Here is a 27,265-nt window from a genome sequence, read left to right on the forward strand (position 1 = left end):
ACGTACGCGAATGCGCCAGACTGCAAACCAAGTATTTGCGTCAAGTTTCCCAGTTCACTGCGTTGCAAAGTACAGGCTTGGTGAACTCTGACCTGCGGAATCGCATCACTTGACTCGGGCTAGGTATCGTTCCAAAGTTTTCGATTCTGAACGATACTTTTTTCGATACTTTTATTTTAAAAAATATATTTTAAAAAGATTACATGACACATAATCTCAGAGAAACTTTGGTTTTATTTTTTCAGGATGTTTGCGGCACTTTCACAGCAGGCTTATCTCTAAGACCAATAAACAAAGGAACAAAAGCACAAAATTAACAAAGTGTAGTTAACACAATATATTACTGTAAACAGATTTATTAAAGTTCTAAGTTTTAAGTCAATCAATTTTAAGTATTTGTGAGGCTTACTGCTGCTTAAAGGTTTAGTTTCACTCAAAAGAATGAAATTTTGTCATTAATTATCTTCAAATGAAAATATTTTGGATTTAATCCAAGAGCTTTCTGATCCTCCCGTAGATAAATCGTTGAATAAAGTTATTTTTGTTTACTTTGCACACAGAAGTATTCTCGCAGCTTCATATAATTATGATTGAAATACTTATATCTTATATTCTCCACAGTTGAAAAAGGCAGCAAACCTTTAACAATAAAATTGTAACGGCCCTGCGGCATTCATCTTTTAGCAGGAGCAGAGACTATAACATTAAGGTAAATGTCTTCTATTAAATAATAAAATAATAATAAGTAAACAAACATTTTTGGGTTAAATATTCCTTTAATATGATATTTATATTGAGATGTGTGAAATATGTCTCATTTTGATTAGTTTATACTGATGATACTGACATTGATTGCAATATAGGAAGTCTCAGAAGTAGAGAACTATCTATCCAAAGAAGACGTGTTCGCGAAAGACTTGCAGCAGTTAGTTAGTTAGTTTATTTATATAGCACATTTTTTACAACACAACGTTGCCCAAAGTGCTGAACACAATCAATACTAAAAATAAAATCTACATCAAATACATAATTAAAACATAAGCCAAACCCCTCAACATTAAAAAGGCTCAAATACTAAAGAACAAAGATGGCGTTTTAAACGCTTTTTAAAAACAGATAGAGTTGGAGCATGTCTGATGTGGGGCGGAAGCCAGTTCCAGAGTTTTGGGGCGACAACAGCAAAAGCCCAATCCCCACTTTGCTTACACCAGGACCTTGGTATATATAGAATAAATTCATCAGAAGACCTCAGTGACCTACCAGGATTTTGTACTAATTGCAATCTATTTAGGGCATTTTGACTAATACCCACATACAGAGAATTGCAATAGTCAAGTCTTCCCAAAATAAAAGCATGAATGACCTTCTCAAGGTCATTAAAAGAGAGAAACGACTTTACTTTTGCCACAAGTCAAAAATGGAAAAAACTGGATTTACAACTGTATTTACTTGTTTGTTAAATTTCAGATCACTGTCGAATTGAAATCCTAGGTTTCTAACAACAGGTTTTTGATAAATGGAAAGCTTACCAAAACCTGATAAATGCAGCGGGGTAGGATAGCCAGACCAGCTCAGTTTTTTCTTCATTGAAATTTAAAAATTTTGACGAAAGCCAGCTCTTAACCTTGACTAGACATCTCATAAGGGAGTCAAGCCCCTTTTTATCAATACTTTTAAAAGGGACATAAATCTAAGTGTTGTCAGCATAAAAATGAAAAGCCACCCCATATTTACAAAAAATAGATCCTAAAGGTAAAATATATAAAGAAAATAAAATAGGTCCAAGTATAGACCCTTGTGGAACTCCACATGTCAGGGGTCTGGAGGATGAAAAGGTCTGACCAACGTTAACACAAAAGCTGTCTGACAAATAAGATCTAATAAAACCCTGAATGCCTACTAAATTCTCAAGACGAGAAATAAGGATTTCATGGTCTATAGTGTCAAAAGCTGCAGTAAGGTCAAGAAGCATAAGGATCACAGAGTTCCCCGAGTCCCTAAATACCAGAATGCCATTTAACACACGTAGCAGTGCAGACTCAGTACTGTGATATGCCTTAAAACCCGATTGAAAAACTTCATTAATACTGTTAAGCTTCAGAAAGCTCTGCAGTTGTGTTAAAACTGTTTTCTCCAGAATCTTAGATAAAAAGGGTAGCTTATAAATAGGTCTAAAATTGGACAGCACAGATTTATCCAAACTTGGCTATTTCAAAAGAGGTTGCACTACAGCATATTTCAATTGAGAATGCACAACACCCGAAACAAGACTCCTATTTATAATGGATAAAATACTAGGGCTAATAATCTCAAAGGCTACTTGCTATGTTTCTTATAGTCAGTTAAATGTCTGTTGAAGGAGCAGTATCAACAGATATTAAGCAGACAGTCTACTAATACTCAAATGGACCATCAAAATAAAGTGTTACCAAAAACTTTGATGGTAAAATATCCAATGGATAGCTGCTAAGTTTTATCTGGCCTACTGTATCAGTCAGAGATACAAGAGAGACAGGTGTGAAACTAAAAAATGCAGCAGGGGACACATGAGGTTCCGGAAAAACAATATCAAAGCTAGCAATTCCAGACCTAATTGAAGAAATCTTCTCCGTAAAGAAGTTTAAAAAAGCTTCACATGTATCACATGACTCCTCCATAACAACATTAGACCCAGGGTTAATCACAGAACTTATGCAGGAGAATAAAACATCAGGCTTATTTTGATGATTACTGATTAATTCAGAAAAATATTTCCTCTTAGCCTCCTTCATAGAACGCTGATAATTAGAGAGAGATTCCTTAAAGATCTCATATGACACCTGCAGTTTATCTCTCTTTATAGCCCTTGCACATGCTGTGTCAAATTAAAAGAGTCAATGAGATTTAAGAAATCCTTTGCTAAATTGTTTTTTTGTGCAGCAAACATGAATATTAAAATCACCCAAAATTAAAATATTATTGTATCTAGGTAAAATACTGCTCAACAGACCCCAAACTGTTTAATAAAGTCTTTAGTAGACCTAGGAGGTCGATAGATTAATGCACATAGGACAGGTCCTGAGCGTTCTTTTATCTGAAACATTTGTAGGTCAAAGCTGGAGAAAGCATCACCACGTAGGGGCTGGCAATTAAATGTTTTTTAAAAATCGTCGCAAGACCTCCCCCTCTGCCAGAGCGCCTTGGATTATCAATATAAGTGCAGTTTACTGGGACAAGTTTAGAGAATGGACTAAGGTCCCCATCAACTGCCCATGTTTCAGTCAGAAATAAGAAATCCAAATCTCTAGCAGTGAAAAAGTCATTCAATATGAATGTCTTATTCAAAATGGATCTTACATTGACCAGAGTTAGTCTTGTTGGTACCTGGTGGTGATTGTTTACCTGTGGTATTCGTTGTAGCTAGCGAAGATGACTTAAATCCAATTCTCGCCTTCGACAACGCGGCGAACAAATCTGCGTGCTTGCTTCACAAGAGGCTGGAAAAACAGAAACCAAGCACTGAATCGGGGGATCAGATGTGCGGTAAAGAATAATCCTGTAAAAATCCGAAATGAGGTCCGAAGAAAAGCGACCCCTGCAGTTTATCCCTGCATCCGACAAACAAGCTTTAAGACTGATCAACAAACCACTGCGTTTACCACGTTTTCTGTGCCGTCTTCTCGAAAAGAGGATGCATGGAAGCCAGCATAGGTAAGCTGGTAAAGACAGTGAAGCGGGGTGATTGTAGGTGCAAGCGGCTCGCCGATCAGCCGATTTACCATACCATTTCTAATGTTCAAGAGCGTTTGGCGATCATAGACCAACAAAGCCTCAGAATATTGAGCCACAAAGAATAAAACTAAGATTAATATTAAAAACAACTATAGATGGTTCAGACAGGCAGGCCGCAAACACTGGCGCCATCTTGACACTTTGCAGTTGACCCTGTTGGCACCATGATATGTACAAGACACTCAATTAGTAGGAGAGTATACAAGGTCAGAGGACCAAATCATCTTTGTTATATAACAATGATAATGTTATAAATCAATCATTCTATGTATTCATGTCAGTTTGTACAAATCCCTTTTTTTCTTTTTCCTGTTTAGGGATATTGATTCAAACCACAAATTAATTGCATGGAGATTTGTGTTCCATGGATGCATTGATGGCTATAGCAGGACAGTAATTTATCTTGAGTGCTGTACAAATAATAGGGCATCTACAGTACTTACATTTTTCCAGCTGGGTGTCATAAGATTTGCCTTGCCATACAGAGTCATAGGTGGTGAGAACATTGAAGTGGCCAGGTACATGATTCACAATCGAGGAACTGAAAGAAGCAGTTTTATCGTGGGGCATAGTGTACACAATCAGAGAATTGAACGTCTTTGGGCTGACATTAATAGAGTGATGTCCGATTTTTATAAACAACTTTTCCAGTATATGGAGCACTGTGCAATATTGGACTCCACAAATGAAGTTGACCTCTGGGCTTTGTGTACCTTGAGCGGATACAGAGATCAGCAAGAGAATTTTGCCAGCAGTGGAACCACCATACTTTAAAGGGCACCTAGGTTACCCCTTTTTTCAGATTTAATATAAGTCTTTTGCGTCTCTAGAATGTGTATATAAAGTTTCAGATCAAAATACCCATCAGATTTTTCATTATACCTTTTACAAGATGCTGTTTATTACTGATTTCCAGCAGGGGGTGGTTTTGTCGTACTGCGCCTTTAAGCCGAGTTCTGCCCGCCTACTGTTTCTACATGCCTCCTCCCTCAGCTGCGTCAGAAAACAGACAGACTTAAAGGAAGAAGGTCTTACGTAGCGTTTGTGAGATACTACAGTAAGAACTAACCTTTACTAATCAGTATTGTGAAGTTGCATTGATGAGTCTCACAAAGAATATTGTTACAAAGTTAACGCGCGCACACACACACACTCACAGATACACACGCACACAGAGGCAGGCAGGCAGGCAGGCAGGCAGACAGAGCGCGCTTAGCTTAGTTAAGGCTAACCTCAAGTACTGTGTGGATATCTGTTATGCTAATGTACAAAATAAACCTGATTTAACTTCCACAAACCGGGATTGAAGCGTCTTCTTTTATAATTGTTCTGACACGCGGCTGTGCTGATGAAGTAAAGCTGAAGTAAAACGCTGTAATTAATTACATACATATTCTGTTTTAAAACACTTTAAACATGTGAAACTTACTCTTAATCACATTTGATGATGATTGCTGATCCTAGCGAACAGAACAGACCTTTTATTCCCGGTTGCTTTGTGTATGTCTGTCTGGTCTTGTTGACATATACATGTGACTACCGGAACATGTTAATGCGCGCAGCTGTCAATCAATTCGGTGGGCGGGGGGATCGCACACCTACGTAATGGTGCGATCGATTTGAAAACAGCTCCAATTGGCCGACCCTTTTTTTGTAGTTAAATTGAAAAAAAAGGACTGGGTGTGTTCATATTACCACAGTATGACGGTCTATACACTATACCAACACACAGATCTGTCCAAACAGCTTGAAAAGTAGATTTTTTACCATAGGTGCCCTTTAAGTTCCCAAACTATGACACCCTTGGCAATGTGGCACACAGGTATGTTCTTGCAGCCAAGTCTAGATATTCTAACACAGGAACAAACTGAAGACTATGGTATTAATTATGATGGCCCTGTAGTTCGGGAAGAGGCAGTTATACTGGTTCCAGAAAGTAATCTTAGAATAAATCCTGACAATTTGTCTCGTTTACAAGATCCATACAATTCACAGATGCTAACAGATGACAAATGCTAACAGATGACACCAACCATTGCATTAATCACTATCTTTTTGTCAGAGACTTTATTTCAGATTGCAATTACATTTAATATGCTGCGTGAACATAGATTTGTATTTGAATATGTCTTTGTATCATTTAAAATGTTTTACAACTGTCACTGTCTTTCTAATATAAACTAAAGAAATATACATGTTATGTTTCAGAAAATCAATTAAACATTTTTTTTTCCTGGAGATTATTGATAATTATTTAGTGCATCTATGGCCTCAATGCAGGAACGTGTGCCTTTTCAAGAGGTATAAACAACAACAAAAAACTAAAGTTTTACAACTTTACACAAACCTTTTTTCTTCAAAGTTAACAAAAAAAAAACTAGCAAAACCCAAAGCCTTGGCAATTTTAAATGGCATAAGTCATGTTGCTTTTAATATCAGTGTATGTTTGATGTACAACTTGAAGGTGCAGAATCTTGGCACATGTACTTGCTTTTGGAAGTAGTAACATCTCACTCTCTTCAGTGCTGTGAAGGAAGTAAATGCCTGGATGAGGTCTCAGTCCAAGAGGTGGGAGGGTTATCAAGCCAGCGGTAAAAAAGATGTCACTGTACTGCAGCTCACTAGAGTTATCTGTTAAACAAAAAGTGTACAGGAATATATTTACTTTTCATATAGCATGGCAGTAACTGGTATTAAAAAAGATACCATGAAAAGTAACATGCAAAGAAGGCATATAACTTCCTTTACCTTTAATCTCAACCAAAAGGTTTCTCCAGAAAGAAAGAACAAGATTATCTGTATTCCTTTTGGAAGAACCTGGTAGATTCAATTCAGTCCGCATCATTGTAAAGAAGCTCATGTAGGTGAACTGCTGAGGATGATGACACATGACCCTTGAAAAGGAAGCCGGATTTTCCCGCATTGCCTCCAGAACACCAAGGGTTTTCAGACCTTCTTTGAATCTGTTGAGATACAGTAATAGCTGGAATTACGAACAAGAATGCAAGCCATAGATAGAAATAACTCTTGAATTTGTCGTTATTCATGTGTGGCCAGACAAGCGCAGCCCCTCTGTGGTTGCGGGTGGCATACCCCCTACCCTATTAGTAATTAGTGGGGGAAGATATAAAATGACAACCAGGATGGTATGTGTCACGAGTCCCGCCCCTTCCGACTGGTCACTTCCCGCTTTCAGTCACTCGCCGGCAGTGTTGCATCTTATCGGGATCACGGTGTTGGACTGCATCTACGGCTGCTCTTCTGCAGTCAGCAGTTTGTTTCACTGCATTACAAAACTACGTTTAACCCAACAGATATGTTTAGGACTTATTAATTATTGATTGAGCCCGTTTTCCTCTGTGTTGGTGTTCTGATGCTCTTGATTAGGCGAAATTGAGTGTTGCGACCGAAAATGATTGCTGGGTGCCGCATGACAACCTATAGCTACGTGGGAGGTTTCTAAACGACGCTGCTGCTTAACCGCTGTTTAACTGCTGCTTAACCGCTGTTTAACTGCTGCTTAACCGCTGTTTAACTGCTGCTTTGATGCTGTTTAAGTATTTTTGGGGATGATGCCGTTTTAATGTAGTAAACATTAGTGTCCCTACACATTCAGTGCTAGGACCGTATATTTGAAGGTTGTGGTTGACCGATTCGAATGGTCCTTGTGTTCTCTTTTTCTTTATATATGGGTAATTTCGCCTAGTTTTGTTAGATACATAATTATTTATTTATTTATTTTTTTGTGTTGGTTTCCTTGAAATTAGTATTTTCTAATTTGATTTCTTTCTATTACATTGTTTTTTTTTGTATGCTTTATTGAAATTGTTTTTTTTTTTCATTTGTAACAGTCTTCGTGTATGTATATTCAAGACTGTTGAACCCTTTTGTGTCTTCCTCTTATATTTTGTATTTTTGGGTTGCTTCTTCAGCAGAGGGTTCATTAAGAGGGGTTGTAATTCATTATCCATTAGCATTGCAGTGTGTTGTGCGCCCAAGTGATTGTGTGTTAGAGTGTCAGTGACCGGTTTATTAAAACTTTGAAGTAACTGGATTTTGTGTTTTCAGGAGCAGAGCACCTAAGGCAGGGTGGATTCCTGGTGGAGGTCTTTCTTGCACGTGTGCTGTGTGTATGCGCTGTGTGCCTCTCTACCTCGCGCTGCCACATATCCCGAGATAAGTCGGTTCCAGATGTCCGCCCGAATACGGTCATTTTGAAAGCCCTGGTATCTCCCCAGCGCTTCGTCCCCAAGTGCAATCAGAAGGCGCCCACAGAACGCTGCTAGGTGCCTAAACTGGTTAGCACGGACATGTCCTAGATCATGGCGGAATCTGTAATAAGGGTTGTTGCCAACATGCCGCATTGCGAGACCGGCATTTTCCCACTGGTCTGGATACATCCGCTGTATCAGGACCCATGGGAACGAAGGGTTCTCATGGATCGCTCGCGCGATCACATCAAGAGAGGTTAGACCGCAATCTGCAGCTTGGGCTATCACAACCCGCACTCAAAGTGTGTGCTGCGGTATGTAAGCGAGCCACCTCCTCACAATGGCTGGCATAACTCGGTCGTCGACATAATGACCAAAATTTGACCACGTCAACTGGATATCGCCGGTGGTTAAGGCTTCCCCAGTGAAAGGCATTGTAGGAGCTAACTCGGTCACAACACGCGTAACCTTTGCTGCCGACATGTTCCTGCGTACTGAGAATGACACCACGGTTAGAATTATAGCCCCTACAGCTACATCTCGTGCTCGGTGTCCCTGGAGCATGAATGCCATGATGTGCAGGAATCTTAGCTTTCCAACCAGATTCACCCGGGGTCGCCACGTTGCAGCCTGTTGATCCCACAAATCAGCACCTTGGGGTACATTCTGGTCTGCCCGTCGGATTGCCTCAAGACCATCCGTAAACCAGAATGCGTCCCTGAGGGCCTGAACATTGTCGAGAAGACGGTTGAGCTCATTTCTTGCCTCCTCTGTGCCCATCACCATATGTTCGGGCAATTGCGGGACCATTGTCTCCAGGATTAGTTGTTGCTTCCTGAGATCAGCTCTATTATACCTCAAATAGCAGATGAAGCTAGCAGTTGTCAGCGTCAGAACATTCATGAGGTTGTTATCCATGATGTGTAGGTTGAATGGAGGTATATCCACGTATCTGAGCATAGATCGCAGGTTGCGTCCACCGCCGCCCATTGCGTCAAATATTTCCGGGTTGTCTGCCGGAGCAATGGCTATACGGTGCGGCTGAGGTGGGGTCAGTGGGTCGTGGTGTTGGTCTTCCCACGCCGTGCAGATGTAACCAGCCCGAGGAACTCGCACTCTTAGATCAGCCATCATGTCTAGCATGCGGTCTGTAAATTCATCATCAGTGTTCTGCCAATTTCTGGGGCGTCGGGGACCTCCACCAGGTTGTTGTTGCTGACCTCCATCCCTAGCTCCAGCAAAATTGGGACCTTGTCCTCCTCCAGGGCCTCCTGGTTGCGCCATCGTGTTGCGAAGTTAGCTTTGACTCACGGAACTCTCAGATCTAATAAATAGATTATGAGAATGTGTATATATATATTGGGTGTTCTCCGTCTCACTTGGCATTACAGGAAGCCTTTTTCTCCAGGAGGCAGTCAGAGGGAGAGAGCTTACTTGAATTCTCTCTTGCTTTGATGGCCTTGATGGAGAAAGTTAAACAAGGGTTTTCGGGGGTCATACCAAATGCTCCAGTATTATTACAAAACCAGTTCATGGAACATGTAGCAGATAATGCACTTCGCCGTGAGCTTAAACAATTAGTCCGCCGTCAACCGACTGCCACGTTGCTAGAAGTGCGTAGCGAGGCGATTAGGTGGGAACAAGAAGGTATGCCTGGGGGGGCGCGGGCTCATAGCCAGTCTGTCCTATTGTCATATGGGATTCAGTATGGGGTTCAGGGGGGAACTCATTCAAATACAGCGGCATCCTCGCAATCTGAATTAAGCGAAATAAGAGAAATGTTAAAAGCACAACAACGTCAGTTGAACCAGCTTGCTCAAAGTTTTGCCCAAATTCAGGGGGTACCTCCGCGGAGTCGCTCCCCCCGCTTTGGACAAGTGATCTGTAGGCGGTGCCACCACCCAGGTCATTTTGCCAGGGAATGTAATGCATCATTGCCAGGTCCGTCGTCTTCTGTTTCTACTGCTGTGTTACCAGTGGAGGGGCCCCGTCAGGCAAGTCAGCCCTCGGGAAACAAATACCCACCGGGCTGTTGAGCCACAGCTCGGATGGGGTAATTACGGGCTCAGATGTTCTAATTAGTGGTAGCTCAGTGTCCCGTTTAATGTCAGGTTGCCCTCAGTTGGTGGTCAACATCGATGGTGTTCCTATCACTTGTTTGCTTGATACAGGTTCCATGGTGACCACCATAACTAAGAGCTGCTTTCTGGAAAACTATAATCCGTGGGGTCAAGAACATCTAAAACTGTGTCAATGGCTCCAACTACGTGCTGCTAATGGGCTTGAAATCCCATATATTGGCTATTTGGAGTTAGACGTGGAGCTGTGTGGCAAAATAGTTCCAGATTGTGGGATATTGGTGGTCAGAGATCCTCCTGGGGGCATGTGTGCTCGGCTCCCTGGGGTGCTGAGGATGAATGTGCTGAACCGGTGCTACCAGGAGCTCTTTGGCCAACATGGGCAGGCCTTATTTGATTCTCCACCAGTAGTAGGGTTCCCTGGTGCTGTGATGCAGGCTTTGCAACACTGTCATGAGATTGGGCCCCAGACAGAATTTGGCCAAGTAGGTAAGACAAGGGTGCGAGGTCATTACCAGTGCCGTATTCCAGGTGGTACAATGAAAATCGTTGCTGCTACTGGTTCAGAGCACTATTCAGGGAACACTGTGTTGTTTGAACCACTGGAGTCAGGACTTCCGGCAGGGCTTTTGGCCTCACCAGCCTTGGTGCCTGTTGTGTGAGGGACAGTCTATATCCCAGTGCTCAATGTTGGAACATTAGATGCAGTTCTTTTTCCGAACACCTTACTAGGTTCTTTGTGTAGCGTGTATGTGGTGAGTTTACCTCCCGGGGTGACTGAAGTGAAGGAGGTGGTGGCTACTGTGAGTTCTCAAGGTTGTGGGATTGCACCCTCTGTACAAGAACAGGTTAACTCTCTAGACTTGTCTGTTTTGGAGATGGAGGAGCAGGACCAGGTGAGGACCCTCTTACACAGATATCAGTCTGTTTTTTCCAATCACGACCAGGACTTGGGGTGTACTAATCTGATCTCCCATGATATTCCCCTCACAGATGATGTTCCGGTTCGGCAGCGGTATAGACGCTTGCCCCCATCTGAGTATGATGTGGTCAAAACTCACATAAACCAGTTGTTGGAAGCCCAAATTATACGTGAGAGCTGTAGTCCATATGCGTCTCCGATTGTCTTGGTAAAGAAAAAAGACAATTGAATGCAAAGACTAGGAAGGATGCATTTCCAATGCCCCGTATAGAAGAGACTTTTGTGTGTCACAGGTCTTGGTGGTCTTGCTGTGGAGGCCTTGTTGTGCCCTTACTCTCTGCTGTCACGTCTCAGCTCCTGCACTCCTAAATCCAGGTGTTTTAGTGTGTGCGTGTAGTGTATTTTTAGTAGATGGGTTTTATTGAATTTAAACAGTATATACATTGTCCCCCTTTTTGATGCATTTTTGAAAAAAATAAAGTTTGTATGTATTTTTCCAATCCACGTCTCTTGCCATTTACTGCAAGCTTACCTGTGTTGCCTTTATAATATAAAATATAGGTCCCTGGCCATATTCCAGGGTGGCGTAGTCGTGCTAGCTGTTGAACATTACTGAATCCCTTGGTTGTGCCACACATGTATTTTGTATATACATTATATTACAATTACAAATTACCTTATTAGTAAAAGCGCAAAAAAAAACATTTATAGGTGTAATGACTTACATAGTAACTAATTACTGTAATGAAAGTACTTATCTTTAATAAAAATTATATATTATAATACTGTAACTATTATTATTCTTATATATAAGTACTACAAACACATTGAATAGTTATGTACAAATGAATACAGGGAAGTAAAGGAATATTATTTAACAACAAAATATGATTCCATTTATCAAGAAAGTGGCACATGCCTAAGAATGAACTGAACAAAAAACAATGACAAAATATGGTATATAAAAAATGGTGTTATTGTTTTGAAACTTTCAAACGGTCAGACAGCCACTATAGCCTCCCTCACCAGGGATTTCACTGACCTGACTTCGCTCATCTGATTACAGTCAGCTCACCAACCTCATAAAACTGTCAGAACCACTGTCTAGTCTACAGTTCCACTTTTGACTCTTTCTGCTCGCTACTTACCTGGATGTCATCTTTGTTACCTTTTTATTTTTTACCTGTTGTTACCTTTTGCTCCTCTTCTTTTTGTGTTCCCCTGGATCCTTACCTCACACTTCCATTCAAGAACTCTCACATAAGCAAATCTTATCTATAGCCATAACCTGCATTGCACTTCCATATTCCCTATGTTCTATACCCGGTTGTTGCTGATCCTGTCTCCATGTAGTTAGAAATGTATTACCTATTTTAAGTACCTTAAACAAATGTGATTATAAATTGCACAAAAATATGAACAAGAGTACATACCTCTCAAATGCAGAGCTGAAGACAGTACCAATGGGCTGTATCTAGTGCAACCTTTCTGGCTGTTTGAAAATCATTCACTATGGCAAATGTCCAAGCCATATCTAAGATATTCACAATATTCTCTACGGTATCATAGTCCCCAGAAACTAACTAAAATCAGGAAGTATAACAAGAGAACATTGTGTGTGAACGCTTTAAAAAGTAATACTTTGCAAAACATTTCTGAGAAAACTTACTCTCTGCAAGCTGCAGAGCATGGGCTCTTTGACCTCTTCCACGGTAATGAGAGTAGCCTCAGGGCTTGTTGTCAAAGCCCTTATAAATGCTTGATGAAAGAAATTGTGGTCCTGGTCCCCCGTGAACCACTGAGAGGGCAATGGCAACACCCGAATAAAAATTATCATCATTCTACATTGCTGAAAAACAATAAGTACAAAGGCAAAAAATATAAAATATTAATTACCAACAATTCCAAACTAGCCTACAGATTAATAAAAAGGGACATTATATACTGCTCAAAAAAAAGTAAACACTTGTTACATTGTGTTGTTTAAGTGTTCCCTTTATTTTTTTTTAGCAGTATATATGGCATGTTTACTCAATAATCTACAACACATAGTTACATTTACTGCAGAAATGCAGGAATTTGGCATCATCCGGACCAACAAATAATGCCCCTTGTTTTCAGAATCCAAACATCCATAATGAATGTGAGAAGCTAATCTAAACTGTAGCCAATAATAGTTTTAGCAAGTAGTTCGTGTTTAAAATTACTTCAGGTAAAAAGCAAGAAACTCGAATGATTATCAGTGATTAAGATTAGTCTCTCTCATCGGCATTTGGAAAGTCACAAATGATCACCTGTTTTTAAAACTAAACATTTCTGCTCTAGCCTGTCTGCTGAAACAAGACACACTGGTGAAGAAAGGCTTCCACATACAAGACTGATGTGTGACACTGACCCAAAACCTTGTGACAAAGGAAAGGAGGAAGCTGTATGAAGCTTTTTGACAAGGACGGCAATCTCTGTACCTCTTTCTGAATGAAAGGATAGAATATTTTGTATTTCTCCACAAACACCATCACTCATCTTTGCTAAACATTCTTTGCGTCTCTTACTAAGGCTGTAGTTTTTGCTGGTGTAAATTAATCCTTTGTGCACCATTCTCTTGTGCAATACCATTTCATCTGGTGCACGTTGCTGTGCAGAAATGAAAGCTTGTTTTTCAACTTCTGTAGTCTCCGCCACTCTGACGCTATTCAGAACAGTAGTGTCTTGGAATTTTGTGAAACTCTTTACTCTTTGATTGTTTGTCATATCAAAACAGAACTCCTTCACTTGCTCACCAACTGCATACCTTGTAATAAAAAGTGGTATTGCTCTGTACAAAAGTAATTTGTTGGCAATTTGCTGAGCAACATAGTTTGTTCCATGCACTAGTTTTAACAGACCCCCATTTCAGTTTCAAAAACAAATGCTGAATGAGCCCAGAGTGGCCCCCACCATGTCACTGATTTTGCAAGGTGAGTCAGCAAATGCACACTGAATGTCATAGATGCCTCACCATACAGCAATTGAAACATTATCACAAACTCAAAAAGCATGTTATCTGCTTTGTTGATGTCTTAAATAGTAATGTTCTCATTCAGAAGAAGAAATACTGCTGACACCAGGCCTAGGTGCTTCACATAACTTGTCCTGAGGACACCCTTCAGGACTGGAAAGCTGTAAAACAGAAGCCATGCTCGCCAATCTGAAGCTTTCCAGTACTTGAATTCTGCAAGAGGTCTGGGTAGTCATGTTAACAGGTGTGGTGGCTCAATGTCCTTAATCCTGTTTTTTAGCACCCTCATAGAGTTGGGACTCCCAATACAGTAGGGTTGATCACTGTTATTCAAAAAAATCTCTGTGACCTGTCTAGTGACACCAAGTAAGACAGCACGCATGTCGTCTGGAACAAAGCCCCACACTATATCAAAATATGGCATGTTTATGAGTGGCGAGGGACCTTTCACTCCTCTGACACTTTTGTTTTGTGCTACTGCTTGCTCCATATCAGCCAGCATGTTAATAGCTACCCTGTCAGTCACAGTGTACTTCACCTGTTTCTCTATTAAAGTGCCAGGATGTAAACAGAAGCCACATACAAAGTATCCATTAAACTGTGTGGTGTTTTGCATGGCTGGTCTTGCCTTTGAGTCAACACAACAACATATACCGACAATTTTGCTGTGGACAAATTGTCCATTTTTTTTCAAAGGCACTCCTTTGGATGCCAGTGTTTTGGCTTGATCAACAAAGGGTCTGAGGAAAATGGACATTACTGGCTCCTGAATACCAAACCAAAGACCTGCAACACTACATTCTGAAACCTCATTTTAGGAGGGAGACCGTTTAAATGCATGTGTATGGGCCATATAGAAAACTTGGAAGACTTGTACACAGGTGAGCCATCCGAATTGAAATTAAATGAAAAATTGTTGGGATCTGACAGAATTCCACCTGGTCTTGACAACTTTTTATACATTTCACCATCATAAATGTCTGATATGACAAAGTCGTTCTGTGGCCTTTGGTGTCGGTAGCTTACGCTGTTTTGAATCTGGAGAGTTTCAAGGAGCGTCTGAATTTGAGGTGCAACTGGTTTGTTGATGAAAAAGCTTGCACTGTTCAAGAAGCTGATTTCAATGGTGGAACTACAGATTGCACATTGTGCAATGTTTTTGTTGTGTATGTCTTCCTGTGTGCCAATGTATGCTTTACAAGTTTTGCAGTAAAAGTGAAACTCCACAATGTCTGAATTGTTGTGAAAAACCTTATTAAACAAATACTTTGATCTGGGTAACACCTATTTGCCAAACAAGGCATTTATGAGTTGTAATAAATCATGAAGCTGTGTCCCTGTTATATTATGTCTTACTGCATGACACATTACCATGAGCAGTGCCTCAGCCTTTGTCATTGTAATAGCTGCCAAAAGTACTTAATCCATAGCTGTGTCAGTGTTTTGACTAAAAGAATCATCTTCTGGAATATCTGGAATTTCCGAATCAACTGCAGAAACACTGCCTTCAGATAAGGAATCACAACTAAATTGATGTGGCATGTGACTTGGTTGCAGCTCAGATGTTTGCAGAAAGTGACCAGATGAAGACATGAGCTACAAAAGAACAAAACAAACAAAAACATTCTTTAGTGCATGTGTCTACAATGACTAAAAACTAAAATATTAGTTAATGACCACTTTTTAGTTATATCGCACATTAAAGTGAATTCTTTATATAATCATGTATGTATGTATGTATGAATATTAATATATTTATCCTTGTTTTATCAGACTCCAATTATAAAACATTAATAAAGTTATTTTGTTTTCTTTAATATTATTTTAAATTTAAGATTGAATATTGTCTTCGATTTGTTATTATATATTATTCTCATTTATTCAGATTCCTATAGCATCCTTAGTCTTGTACCGGCCAAGTATAAAATCTCTTAAACACAAGTTTGTCAGTCTTGGTCATTAAACAGAGGCGATTAACCACTCTCCTAAACAGGCAGAACCCTACTTACTCAATTTAGGATATTTTATGTGGTCCCCATAGATCTGTTATCTACTGAATCAAGACAAACTATTTTAGTCATACCATTATCATTACTTCAGAATCAAGAATCTATTAGTAACTTTGAATAATTCCCAAATGATTTATATAGTATAAGTTTGTAGATGAAGGCCTAACTTACCCACATTTAGATTAGTCTTAATAATATTTTGTTGTTCTAAATGGAAAACCCATTATTGGCCTTTTACAGTCTAAGTATACTTTAATTAATGCCAATACGATAGTTAAATCTCTAAAACATTGTTTAACGTGCCACACTGCTCCGTCTAACGTGTTTTAGTCCGTTGCTAACCTTTACAGAGGCTTGTGGTGCTATGGACTTAACGTAATATACTAGAGATAATAACACAAACTCTGTTTGAATAATTCAAAACATAACAATTTATTAGTCAGGTAAATGTGTATTATGCCAATTCATTCAGTCAATTCCTAAATGATCCATAAAAAAACATAAAATTCTCAAAGATAAATCCAAGATTAAAAGATGCAAACCTGACTTTAAAATATACATAACATGGAGCGTAAGCAATTATGAACTTGTGTTTTTCTGCATTGGAGAAAGTCATGAGGTGAAGCATAAAATATATGACTGTTGGAATATCAAGCCAATTCCATGCGTGTTCAATAAGAAAAGGTCTGGAGAGGATTTTCTTCAGTGTCAAAAATTGTAACAATTTATTGGATACAAATGAATAATTCGATGACAGAGCTCTGGGTTACATTACCCCAATGCAATACAAGAATTACATTCAAGAGGTTCGCAACTAACATACATTTCCTGACTCCATTATATATACATAACTGGTCTTAACAGGTGGAGTTTTGGTGTAACGTCACTTGTCAGTCATTGTTCAGTCCTCCATTGGCCACACCTTCGACATACTTCCTCTTTTTCTACGAATTCTCTGCACAACAAAAAAAAGCATACAACTTTCTGTGTTCTGTTTTAACACCTCTCTTCAGACAGGAAGCTTCTGCAGAGCTGAATTTTATCTTGGACCCGCATCTATCTACTTCTGCAAAAATGCTAATTAGTATGCACAGCACTCACACACAACATTAGAAGTTCAGTTAATATATGACCCTTACATGACCAGTACAAATAATTGTTTGATTAAAAGAAAAAGAGACAAAAATAATAAAAAATGATTCCTATTTTACAACAGTCCCCTTTTCTGCTCCTCTCTGGAGCAGACAAAAACAAAAACAGATAATCAAATTCCCACAAATGTTTTAACTGTCATTACTGCAGGCCTTTGCCTAAATCTTTGTTTTACCTCTTATTCAAACTAATCTTTAACATCCTAGTGCTCATTTATTATGTTAGATGATGCCCAAAACCCCTTTTAACTCAACTCCTTTAACTTTTCTGGATTCAGTTTATAATTTCCACACTCTTGGTTCTCCTCTTCGGTGGTGCAGTCTCTTCCCTCTTGAAGTCACTCCGATATCTTCTTTTAATAAGATTTATACTTGCTATATTCAGGCTTATTACTCCCAACACTCTTATTAACTTCCATTTATCCCGTAATTAAAATTTTCCATTCTTAAACACTTTATCAATAAAGGTTTTTTTTTTCTTCTTCTTCTTCCCCACCAAAATTAGGATAATAATGAGAATAATAAAAATGTAAACAAAATTTAAAAACTCCAATATAAAAAATAAAAATCTGATCAAAAGGAAATACAGACCCATAAAGATATGCTCCAATTAAAAATCCCACTATATAATTAAGATCAAAGATCAACACTTGTAAAAACACTTGTGATTGGAATTAGAAATTCACTAATACAAAATTATAATCCCCTTGAATAGTTCAGACTGAATTTCAACATTTTGAAGTCATTATTGAACAAAAATTACAATTGAGATTTAGGATGAAAAATCAACAGCTTCAAAGTAGGATTTAACTAAAAAAATATTAAAATGAAAAGTTCAGAACTCAATCATAACAAGGTTATTAAACTAACAACTCAAACTCGTCACCAAATGATTAAAACATATTTAAACTAGATTCTTTTTATTCCCTCAATGTCTCTAAATGGGAAAATTAAAAGCACAACAATGTAATTAAGATAAAATAAAAATCTTCAAATAAAAGGTTCAAAAGCAACAATGGCTTAAAATAAAAATCTTAAAATGTCTTTAAATAAATGATTTAAAAACAACAATGGCTTAAAATAAAATGATCTTCAAAAATGTATTCAAATAAAAGAATCTTAAAATCATAATGATGTGTTAAAAATACAATAATCTTAAAAATGTCCTAAAATAAAAGATTCAAAAAGCATCTTAAAATAAAAGATTTTTTTTAAAGCATTGAATGTCTTAAAATAAAAGATTATGAAAAAACATACAAATGTCTTAAAATAACAAAGGATTTAAAAAGCATTAGAAAGGTATTAAAATAAAAGATAAAAAGTCATGGAAATTTCTTAAAATAAAAAATAATAAAAATATAAAAATTGTCTTCACATAAAAGATAAAAAGTGTGCCTAAAATAAAAGAATAAAAATAATTTAAAAAATTCAAAAACATAACGTGTAAAATAAAATAATTTTAAAATGTGATTATTTTATTTTTCCTAAATTTTCCCCTATCTAATTTGTCCAATTCATTCATTCATTCATTTTTTAAGGCTTAGTCCCTTTATTAATTTGGGGTCCCTACAGTGAACTGAACAGCCAACTTATCCAACATATGTTTTACACAGCGGATACCCTTCCAGCTGCAATCCATCTCTGGGAAACGTCCATACACACTTAATCACACACTTTCTGTCAGATTGTCATATGCTAGTAAATCAGTCTTATTTTCTCTTTCTGTTTCTATTTCCCTTTTTGTGTTGGCCTGTATCTAATATACAGTTGGCCTCATGCATGCGCTGTCGCCACTGCCTCGCATGGTTCAGGATTGGTAGAGCTACGCATCGATGAATTTGCTCTTCAGTGTTTGAACTCTCAGTAATGATTAAATCACACTGAACAGAGCTAAACTGAACTGAACTGAACTTAAACACTAAAACCTGAACCACACTGTTCCAATTACTATGACCATTTATGTGAAGCTGCTTTGACACAATCTACATTGTAAAAGCGCTATACAAATAAAGCTGAATTGAATTGAATTGATGTTGCAGCGTATTCAGCTCCCACACCAATACATGCTTTACACACTCCAATTAGTCAGATATCCCCTTTTTCTGTTTTATCCCCCTTTCGTCCTGGGCCTAGCTCCAGGCCGTTTTACACCCCTATATTGACTGTCAAGTTAATCTGGCCAGCCTCACTATAGCTGTCAATCATGACTAGCAGATAACTTTTCATTCACCTTTTCTCCCATACCTCTATAATCAATTATAACATCACCCTCATTCTTTTCTTGCAGTTTCTGATACCTCTAAATATAATTTCAGTCTGTAATCTATATTGGTCTTATTACCATGTCTTTTACAGTCACCAGTTTACGGTTATTTGAAATGGCTTATTTATTTGGCGTTCTGACTCGACCTTGCCCAGACACCACTCATCCTAATATTGAGGAATGTCATCTAATCCCCTCTAATTTTTATTTACTTCCTTTAAATCTAGTTCCATATAAATTTCATAGCACCTGTTTAATCCCAATCAATTAGGTGTCTACTCTTTTTCTGCAAGTAAAATATCATCAACATCACGTATCAGTAACACTCCCTCTGCCAAGGGGCAATAACTCAGCGGGCCTCACAGGGCGTGATTTAACAACCCTGATAATATAAATTCTTGGGGTACTCTTGTGTACCTCTATTGTTGCCCCTAAAGATAAATGAAAACACATCCCTCAAATTTGGTGCCAGTGTTAAACAGAAAATTTCATTGGCTAAGTCAAGACATTAAAACCACTTATTCTCTTGGTGTAAAGCTGGTAATGCAGTGTATTAATTTGGAACTGGCATTATGGTGGTTTTCACTACCACATTAACTTTTCTTAAATCATGAGCCATTCTGTATTTTCCTATATTTAGTTTTTCTACAGGTAAAATCGGAGTGTTTGGTTGTAAGGTTGATGGTTCTAATAAAACTATAGTCAACAATCCTTTAATTGCATCTGCAATACCTGCTTCAGCTTGTGGTTTGTGGGGATACTGTGGCTGCCAAATCAGCCTTTCATTGTTTAACTTCATTATTTAACTTTGATTTGTGTCTGAGAGTGAGGAGCAAAAACCCACATCTGTTGGTCCTGTAGGCCATAATTGGCTTGGTAAACTTTCTAGCATTGGTGCCGCCACCTCATGATCTGTTCTTTCTCTCCCATGCCACCTTGTGACCCATATATGTTTTGCTAATTTGCCAACCACACCCTTCTAATTTTTATTTATTATTATAAAATCAGTTTAGTTTTGGGTCACAGAATACAAATCATGTGTGGTGGGTTAGTGGGAGTCATGTATGGTGTACTGTGGGTTACCCAAGACCTCCATTGAGTATAAAGCGAGAGAAGGCCATATCCCGACATGGTTTCTGGCTCCAGTTTGCCCCAGTAAATGTCAGCTCCTCCAGGCTCTCGTATCGCTGACAGCAACCATTGTCCTCTCAGGCTTGGTGTGCCCAGTGAGCAGTTCATAGTCATTCCTGTGAGAAATCTCACAATGACACCATCAGCACAAGATAAAATTAATGCACCCAGCTTTATCAACAAGTCTCTGCCCAGTAAGTTCGTATGGGGCTCTGTCAGACAACAGAAATGACATTGATGTTTTAATTGCTGTCCAGCCACAGACACGGGTATTGGTTCAGTTAAAGGCAGTCTTTCACATTCCTTAGAGAAATCCATCAGTTCCACAGTTTTTTTTTGTGAAATCAAGTCCTGGTTGACAGGGCCACTCAGTGCGGAATAGGTAGCGCCCGTGTCGACCAAAAAGTTCAGACAGTCTTTGTTAACCTCCATTGATAGCATTGGCTCCACCTTAGCCACGCTTGGGTCTCCCGGTGGGCCTCCTCAGTATAGTTCATGTCCTTCCCAGAGTTGATATTGTGTCCCACTCTGTCCTGGGTTTTGTCTACCACGGTTTGGAGCTAGCCCTGCGTGTGGTGTTGCAAAGCCTTGGCCTCTTTGTGCACCCCCTCTCTGGGTTTTCGAGTTGTGTCCTTGGGGACATCTCCTTGAAATGTGCCCCCACTGGTTGCAAGTGAAGCATTGCACTTGGGGTCTAGGTGGAGCCGGAGCCAAACAGTCGCGGACCTGATGATTTAGCTGCCCACACCGGAAACAGCCCTCTCCACGCCCACTGTAAACCCCGGGACCCCATTGACCCCCCATGCCTCCCCTATTTGGTCCTTTAACCTGATGTTGGCGTTTGGGTGGTTGGTTATATATAGGTGCCATGTAATATAGGTCAGGGTCAGGTGACTGCACCAACTGTTTACCTTTCTCTTTATTCTTTTTTCTTTTATCAATCAGTTTCTGTCTGTCTTTCTTCACCTGCAATTTGATTAATAGGTTTTTCAACTCCTCAAACTCAGACCGGCTCACATCAGCTTTATTTTTAGCTATGTTCATATGATGAATTAAGTACCTCTCCCAGGTGACCGAGCCACTTACTGGTATGTCAGGGTTATCTTTTAGGGCCGTTTTAACACAGCTTGGAGTACCCTCCAACACAGCTGATCTGAACACCCATTCATGTAGTTGGTTAGCATCAGGATGTGTCCCAGTTTGGGCTTCCCACTCCTGCTTGCACCTCATTAAGTATGCTGCTGGGGTTTCATCTACCTTAGGGGTGAATTTTATGTTATGTATCCCACCAGGTGGTGCTGGAAATTTTTTTCTCATCACTGCTCCCCAAGCAGTTGCCACATTGCCAAAAGGAGTGCTTGATTGAAATTTGTGTGTACCCGATTCCTGTTCAAATTGTCTCAGTTCCGCTTTAGAGATTACCTGCCCCATAAGGGACAGTGGAGCCATTCGAGAATTTCCCATTTCTGATGTTTCACCTATTTCCTCCTCACTTCCTGCATTTTCATCATCTCTTTTTTTGCTATCCTCTTTCACCTCAACCCATTCTTCCTCACTTTCGTAATCTGCTAATTTCACTTTCTTAGTTTGTTGTCTGGTTTTGTGTGCTATCACCTCTTCATTGTGTTTCAGTTCCCTTCTCACATTTTTAATGGACTTTGTGGCCGCTCCCAGTTCCTGATCCATACATCTGGCCTGTTCTGCGTCTTCACTGCATCCTTCACACTCTCCTTCACGATTCATTCCACTCTCCCTTCTTTCTCTCAACTCCGCATCTTCTTCAACTGTCAAAAGATGAGTGTTAGATCCAAACAAAAATTAAATCCTTCTCTGTCTGAGCTGCTTTTCTTCTAAATTATGTCTTTGCTTCTCTTAATCTTCATTTTTTTCTACTGACTGAACTCTTCCTTCTTGTTGTCAACTCTGATCATTTTCCCTTCTTTTTTTTCTATGTATCTATTGTAATGTTTCTTTAGTAGCTGGTCTTTATGTTGTATTTTAATTTCTCTTTATCATTTCCTAATAGTATTATTTAGTTATTTGTTCTTATTTTTCTAATCAACAAACTACTGGTCTATGGTTTTAGTCATACTCCTTTATTTATTAGATTACTTTCTTTATTAATATATTCATTTTGTCGCTTCAAGTTCCATTTCAACAAATATAACTATATTAAACATATTTCTCATTGGTTCTTTATTTCACTTGTCTTTTTGTATACCACATTGAAATAGATCTGTTTATTTAGTAACTTATACTATATGCCTAATTATTATATCACAGTCTGTCATTATTTAATCAAAACAATTTTATATACTCTTTTAATATAATTTACTCCTTCTGCCTCTTACTTCAACTGTTTCTTCCTCATGAAAAGGAGTGGCTCCTTTTTTCTGACTTCCTATTTCTTGTCAGTCTGTCTAAGATTGTCTGCCTGAGCACTTCCTCTTTTTTCTCCCCTCATCTGTCTTTCTATAGCCGTTCCCACAAATGCCAAAATCATGCCACATTACAAATTCCAACAAATTTTTCCATTTCTTACTACCACAACCTCCTTGTGGCCCCCTTTTGCTATCTTATTAACTTTGTAAAAAATCCTGTTTCTCAAGATTGTAGCCAATTTTACAGTTCAATCATAGCTCCACTCATTTTCACATTTAAGCTTCTCATATATTGTTTCTAATATTCTTTCCAAAAAAAATTTTTTTTTTCTTAGTTCCAATCATTTACCACTTGTCCCATTGAGTTTTTTAGTTTTGTTTGGGACATTTTCCATATTGCTCACATTCTTTATCAAATGAATTATCAATTTTTTTTTTACACTTTCACTTCCTCAAATTTACAGAGTGTTTTTCACACACAATAATGAACTTCTGTATGTTGAACTTACACAACATACACAATCATAAAATATATTTATCCTCCTCCAACAATCAAATTTTCACCTGCAAACTTTTTGCACTTTCCCAATTACAGAAATTTCACAATTTTAAATGACATTTAAATGAATATCATATACGCTTATATACAGCCGACTAAATATCTGTACACTATGCTTATTTCAACTGTTAGTTACTAAAGCAACAAACAAACATTTACATAAAATAAAATCCCTGGCTGCACCACTCTTCTAAGCTATTCTAAACTACCCTAATATTTACAAACCGGTTATCACTTAAAGCATATATATATTTAAACTCATCGAATTTTTCAAATGCTTATATATTTTAACTACATCAATCCTACATATCAGGTTTTCTGCTTACCTTATTTTTTCGGCGCTGATGATGTCAATGCAATACGACAGATCAATAACTTCCTCTCCCCCTTTTCCACGTCGGAGGTCACCAAATTGTTGGAACATCAAGCCAATTCCATGCGTGTTCAATAAGAAAAGGTCTGGAGAGGGTTTTCTTCAGTGTCAAAAATTGTAACAATTTATTGGATACAAATGAATAATTCGATGAAAGAGCTCTGGGTTACATTACCCCAATGCAATACAAGAATTACATTCAGGAGGTTCGCAACTGACATACATTTCCTGACTTCATTATATATACACAACTGATCTTAACAGGTGGAGTTTTGGTGTAACGTCACTTGTCAGTCATTGTTCAGTCCTCCATTGGCCACACCTTCGATATACTTCCTGTTTTCTATGAATTCTCTGCACAACAAAAAACTTCCTGTGTTCTGTGTTCAGTTTTAACACCTCTCTTCAGACAGGAAGTTTCTGCAGAGCTGAATTTAATTTTGGACCCGCATCTATCTACTTCTGCAAAAATGCTAATTAGTATGCACAGCACTCACCCACAACATTAGAAGTTGAGTTAATATATGACCCTTACATGACCAATACAAATAATTGTTTGATTAAAATAAAAAGAGACAAAAATAATAAAAAATGATTCCTATTTTACAACATGACCAAAACATAAAAGGTGTCAGCAAGTGCGAGTTGTACAACTGGTCTCAGGTCTCTTTCAATGTGTTTAGAAGGTCCAATCAAAAACAGATAAATTCTTTGTCACCACTGAGATGGGGTATAATGATAGGGGAAATATTGAAGATATTCTTAGTATGAATTACTCAGGGGAAAATTATCAAAAGGTCAGTGCAACTTATTAAAACAGTATAACAGGCAGTATGCATCATAAAACACATCATCATGACAATACATTCAAATAAATGACATTCATATTCATAATGAAAAACCATGAAAATATTTGTCATACATGATATTAATCACATTATTTACCCATAATTATGAAGGTATATCTATAATAATGTGTGCGTTTGTGTGTGGTGTGTGCATGTGTGTGTGTATGTCTGTGTGTGTAGGCTAGGCCACAATTGATGTATTTGTCAAATTTAAAATTTCCTAGTTGATTATTAGAAGGGTCCTCACTTCAGGTTTAATTTTAATTACTTTAACACTTATTCCTGTTAGTGGTGATAGATTGGAAAACCAGGGGCCCTTTGGTTTGTTAGCCATCCCCATAACAGTCAGTGTATGTATTCTTAAATTTATTGGCAAATTCGCCTCTGTATTGAAATTTTATACCATCAATTTTTTGTCAAAGCCATGCAAATGTGTATTTTGTGTACATGATGGCGGTATACAAGCTATTGATTTTTTTCTACGCGAGTTTTTAAGTGATAAGAAACCTACTATCGAATGTCTTAAAGAATGAACTAAATTAGTGCTTACAAAAAACTATTTCATGTACAAAGATGACTATTTTCTACAAATTAAAGGCACTGCAATGGGAAGCACTATGGCTCCTAATTATGCGAATTTGTATATGGGCTTTTTTGAACATGAATATGTGTTTAATCCAACGGTTAATTCATATTTGTCTAATATTCTTCTGTGGTGGCGATATATTGATGATATTTTCATGATTTGGTGTGGCTCAGAAAATGATTTGCTTGTTTTTCAGCAATTTTTAAACCACACTAGTGAACATCTTAAATTTACTATTGAGTTCAACCCCTCACAAGTGAGTTTTTTAGACTTGCTGATAATAAAAGATGGGAGTAAATTGGTGACAGATTTATATAGAAAGCCTACTGATAAAAATACATTTTTACATGGTCTGAGTTTCCATCCCACTAAATTAAAGAAAAGCTTGCCAATTAGTCAGTTTAAAAGAATTCGACGGATCTGTACCAATACGGAAACGTTTGAAAAACAACGTAAGGAATTATGTCAACGTTTCTATGATAGAGGTTATTCTACAAAATGGATTAAGGAAGCTGCGGCCCGTTTCGAAAATATGGATCAAAAAGAAGCCTTGGTTCGAAAAACACTAAAACCTACTAACACACGGATTTCTTGTATTATTCAATATTCGGCTTTAAGTAATGAGTTTGCAAATATAGTACGAAGACATTGGCATATATTAAATTCAGACCCTGTTATGAGACACTGTTGTAAAGATCCTCCACGAATTGTTTTTAAACGAGCTCCTAATGTGCGACAAATGATAGTGAGAGCAGATCAAGGTTCCGATCGGTCGGATAATCCTTTCTCAGTCCCTGAAGGTAACTATAGATGTGGTCAATGCGCACAGTGTAATTTTACAACCAAATGTCAGTTTTTTAGTCATCCACATTCAGGTAAGCAATTAAAGATTAAAGGTGTGATTTCATGCAACACAAAAAATGTGATCTATATGATTAAATGTCCTTGTGGTTTAGCCTATATAGGTAAAACAAGACGGTGTTTAAAAACACGAATTGCTGAACACAGAAGTAATATACGATTAAACGATCAACGAAATCCTATCGCCGTTCATTTTAATGCATTGAAACATAACCTTGCGACTTTGCGATATATTGGCATTGAACAAGTGAAGGTGCCGAGAAGGGGTGGCGATGTTGACAGACTTTTATTACAGAGGGAAGCGTTTTACATTTACACACTAAACACTTTATCCCCGAGAGGTTTGAATTTAGATTTTGATTTAAAATCTTTTTTGTAAGTGTTTTTAAGAGATGGGTTGCGGCTGGAAGGGCATCCGCTGCGTAGAGACTTGCTGGATTAGTTGGCGGTTCATTCTGTTGTGGCGACCCCGGATTGGTAAAGGGACTAAGCTGACAAGAAAATGAATGAATGAATTGTTGTATACTAAATATGTACATAATGTTTTTTGCCCCTAGGTCTACTGGCCTTGTGTTTGAGTGATGTGATTTTGTGCAGGTGTGATGTGCTATATCTATCTAGCCTATAGAATACTGTCTCCGAGGAATTCTATAGTGAGAATTTGTATTTGTATTTTAAATGTCTCTTTGTAATTGTATTCATGTTCTTCACATTGTTTAAGATGTATATTATTGTATGCAAATGTTCCTGTTTACCGGCTTGTTAGCTGATTGTGATAATTGACTGCAGGTGCTGTGTAGAGCTGTTTGTCTATTTCTGGAGGACTTCCATTTGCAACGCTTTACCTGATGAAGACCACCCTGCTGAAAAAACCAGCAAAGACCAGCATGATTTTCATGCTGGTCTATGCTGGTCAATGCTGGTTTAGCTGGTTTACCAGCTTGGTCTTGCTGGTGATGCTGGTAGACCAGCTTGGTTTTGCTGGTTGACCAGCTTGGTCTTGCTGGTAGACCAGCTTGGTCTTGCTGGTGATGCTGGTGGACCAGATTGGTCTTGGTGGTGATGCTGGTAGACCAGCTTGGTCTTGCTGGTGATGCTGGTAGACCAGCTTGGTCTTGCTGGT

At 38.3% G+C, this 27,265-nt stretch overlaps 1 non-coding gene across 12 annotated transcripts; it reads right to left on the minus strand.

Moving 5' to 3' along the window:
• Positions 1–216: 216 nt before the first annotated feature.
• On the minus strand, positions 217–24,064 carry LOC100536213 (G2/M phase-specific E3 ubiquitin-protein ligase). Of its 12 annotated transcripts, XR_015942502.1 has the most exons (7): positions 23,801–24,064; positions 22,149–22,318; positions 15,352–15,576; positions 12,652–12,831; positions 12,416–12,565; positions 6,520–6,734; positions 5,816–6,402 (listed from the first exon to the last, which is right to left on the minus strand). It is a non-coding gene; the product is annotated as a G2/M phase-specific E3 ubiquitin-protein ligase (transcript). The 12 variants fall into 12 exon arrangements; XR_015483399.2 differs by lacking the exon at positions 12,416–12,565 and having other exon boundaries at positions 217–6,402; XR_015942500.1 differs by lacking the exon at positions 12,416–12,565 and having other exon boundaries at positions 217–6,402; positions 12,652–15,112; positions 15,175–15,576.
• Positions 24,065–27,265: the final 3,201 nt, after the last annotated feature.

The sequence above is a fragment of the Danio rerio genome, chromosome 4, assembly GCF_052040795.2.
Source record: "Danio rerio strain M-AB ecotype USA chromosome 4, GRCz13ab, whole genome shotgun sequence".
Lineage (NCBI taxonomy): Eukaryota > Metazoa > Chordata > Actinopteri > Cypriniformes > Danionidae > Danio > Danio rerio.